This window comes from Euphorbia lathyris, chromosome 4 (assembly GCF_963576675.1).
Source record: "Euphorbia lathyris chromosome 4, ddEupLath1.1, whole genome shotgun sequence".
NCBI classification, from domain to species: Eukaryota; Viridiplantae; Streptophyta; class Magnoliopsida; order Malpighiales; family Euphorbiaceae; genus Euphorbia; species Euphorbia lathyris.
In genome coordinates, this window is record NC_088913.1 from 83,989,137 (window position 1) to 83,992,549 (window position 3,413).

At 36.1% G+C, this 3,413-nt stretch overlaps 1 non-coding gene across 1 annotated transcript; it reads left to right on the forward strand.

Annotated features, from left to right (window-relative positions):
* Positions 1 to 405: 405 nt before the first annotated feature.
* LOC136228179 (small nucleolar RNA R71) lies at positions 406 to 512 on the forward strand. Its single transcript, XR_010688513.1, has one exon. It is a non-coding gene; the product is annotated as a small nucleolar RNA R71 (small nucleolar RNA).
* The last annotated feature ends 2,901 nt before the right edge of the window (positions 513 to 3,413 follow it).

A 3,413-nucleotide genomic window follows, 5' to 3' on the forward strand; every position in this document is an offset into this window, starting at 1 on the left:
GGATTATGAGTTTGGTTTTGCCCTTGGACAAAATTTACCTGTTCGATCTCACTCATATTTTCGTAATCCACATCCGTTTGGATTGGATTACCATTGGTATCGCGTGGTACCATAAATTTGTCAATTTATTGCGATAAAGCAGAAAATTGGGCTTGTAGCATCGCGACTGGATCAAGTTCAACTATACCTTTAACTGATGGTGTGGTTGAGGATGATGGTTTTGCCCCCGGCATATGTCCACATTCCGTGGGCCACATACTGCTGTTGATTGCCATTTCCTCCAAAAGTTCTCTCGCTTGGGCTGATGTTTTCTTCATAAATAGCCCTCCCGACATAGCATCTAATGAACCCCTAGTTGTAGGATTTAGTCCATTGTAAAATGTTTGCATTAAAAGTTCAGCGGGTAATTGGTGGTGTGGGCATAAACGTTGAAGTTCTTTAAAACGTTCCCAAGTTTCATAAAGAGTCTCATTATCATTTTGAGAAAAAGATGTTAACTCTTTTATGACTCTTGCGGTTTTTGCTAAGGGAAAATATTTTGATAAAAATGCTTGGGCTAATTGTTCCCAAGTGGCAAAAGTTGCGGCTGGCATAGAAGTTAACCATTCTTTGGCTCTATCCTTCAAAGTGAAAGGAAAGAGGCGAAGTTTGATTGCTTCTGCAGTCACATCTGGGATTTTAAAAGTGTCACAAATTTCAAGAAAATTTGTTAAATGGGTGTTAGGATTTTCGTTAGGTAACCCGTAAAATGTTACATTATTTTGCAACATATTAAGCAAAGCTGGCTTAATTTCAAATTGGTTTGCGGTGATTCTGGGTCTAACGATACTATTGGTCACACCGGCCACACCTGGCCTAGCGTAATCCATAAGTGTTGGTGGGTCTGCCATTTTTTCTGGCTCGGTAAATGTTTTTACTGGGGTCTTATTTTTATTTTTCTTATTTTTCTTGTTCTTCCTAATGGTTTTCTCAATTTCTGGGTCTATAGGGTCTGGTACAATGCCTGAACTTCGAGAACTGCGCATGAACCTGAAATCTTGCATGAACCGAAACTACCTACAAAACAGAATTTGAAAAATAAATAAATTAGTAAATGAAAATTATTAAATTATAAAAGTTAAAATAAGTATGTTTAAACCTAGATTCGAAATAAAACACGAAAAATTTAAAATTTTGTCAAAAATTTTGGTGTTCCCCGGCAACGGCGCCAAAAACTTGTTGAGTGATTTCCGCAAGTGCACGGTATATGCTTGTAGTAATAAAAGATATTGAACCCACAGGGAACCCTTTTTAACTAAAACTTTATTTAATTCAGTTTTAATCACGTGTTTAGGTTTAATAAAAGAAATACGTTTAATTGATGGAATTGGTTTGGGTAAATTAGGATTAGACAGAAATATTATATTGAGTTTAGAGAACAGTTCCGTCTTGAGATTTTGATTACAAGACAGATACTTCCGTAATTGGAATAAATAGAAGGTATAAAACTTATTTCATAAAGCAAAGAAAACAACTTTAACTTTGGAAAGATTATGGACATGTAACAATATAGGGATTTACTCAATTAAATGGCTTTGAACTGTAGAAATCTCTCTGGATCGGAGCAGATTGCTACCTTAATCAAACTAGTATTTTATGTCTGATAAGCCGCGATCAGCGATCATATCATCCATAAAAACTAAATCTGTCAAGTGTTCAACAAAGTTCTTATATGAATAAGATGGAATAGAACGTTTTAATAAAAACACCAATTTATCATTTTGAAAATCATTTTGTCAGAACAATATCAAAATAACAACAGAAAGAATGTATTGAATAAATAAGTATATCATTAATGAAATGTGAATCTTCACAAGTTAACAGAGAAGTAGAAACTTGGAGAGCATTGCAACGAAAAATTGAGATCCGGGTTGTCAATCTTTCCCTCAAACTCCGTAGGTTTGTCAAACCTCATACGCTTCAGCCGTCAATTCTTCTCGCTGGATCTTCGGAATAGAGACTGGTCAGTCCAATACCAGAATGAAAACTCGTCTCTGATCAACCTTTGAAACTAAACTAATACTGTGTTTGTAACTAATCTAATAACAAATTGTGTACAGCAAGTTTGTTTACACAGAAATGAAATCTAACTTTCTGATTCTTTTCTGAATCAGAAACTCAACATAATAACTTTCTTCTCTAATTTCTCTAACTTTTCCAACCTCTCAATTTCTGAAATGGATCACTTATTTATAGTTGTTGAAGGGTTGTAAATGATGGGTCGTGTCCGTTGGTGAAGGGTCACTTTTATCCAAACGAACATACGCGTTTCTCGGATTAAAACATGTGAATTATGTGCAGAATACTTTGCTGTCGCGACTGAGATTCTGAAAATCTCAATCGCGATAGGGGGTACAGGGGCGAGTTGAAGATTTCGTTCTTCTTTCGTGACGCCTTTCGTAAGTCACGACTGAGATTATGAAAATCTCAGTCGCGACAGAGAGTTATCTCCCCATCTCTCGACTGCTTCTCGTCCTCCTTGAGCGTTCTTCTGACTGATACGTATTCTCGGTATGTTTTTTAGGTTTTTCCTCCATTTTAGCTCCGTTTTAGCTCCTATTTGGATTTAACCAAATAATTAAGTACCTTGCATCAAAGAAGTAAATAAAGACGTAAAAGTATTCCAAATGAATATAATTAGCACGATTTCAATGTAAATTTAATGTATTTATGTATGATATTTTAGGTATATTTTGGGCTTAACACCCACTTCAACATCCACGGAAACCCTCCTCCACCACAACCGCAGTTCTCATTATTATTTTGTATTTTCTTTCTTTATGTTTGTTTTAGTTTGTGTTATTAGTTGTTTTCTTGTTTTCTTGTACTTTCCTTTTCCTTTAATATATTTTTAACCTTCCTTATGTTTCGTGTTTAGTCGGTTTATTTTCATGATTGTTTTTGAACATTCACGCAGGGCGTACCCCCTGGTACGCCCCGCGTGCCCTTTATTTTCTTGCATAAAATACTCAGAAACTCAAACACGCAGGGCGCCCCGCGTATTTGAGTCTCTGCCCAAAAACAGCATAAAACGCACTATCTACGCGAGGCGCCCTTTTGGGCATGCCTCGCGTAGCATCTGACCCCCAAGGGTCTCACTTTTAATTCACCATTTGTTTTTGTTTTTGTTTTTCTTTTGCGACGTCCTTGGAATAGACGTCATTTTAATAACGCGGAGGGTCGTGCAACCCCGCACTTTCAGTTTGTTTTGCACTAACAAAAAAAAATCAAACAAACATAAAAATAATTAAACTAATTTATCAATTCATAAAATTTTTCCCGACACACTAACCTCCCTCGGAACTAATCTAAATGTTCAGTTATTTGTCCTTAAATGTAAATACCGTCGGAGCACAAAGGATCGGTTTTAATAT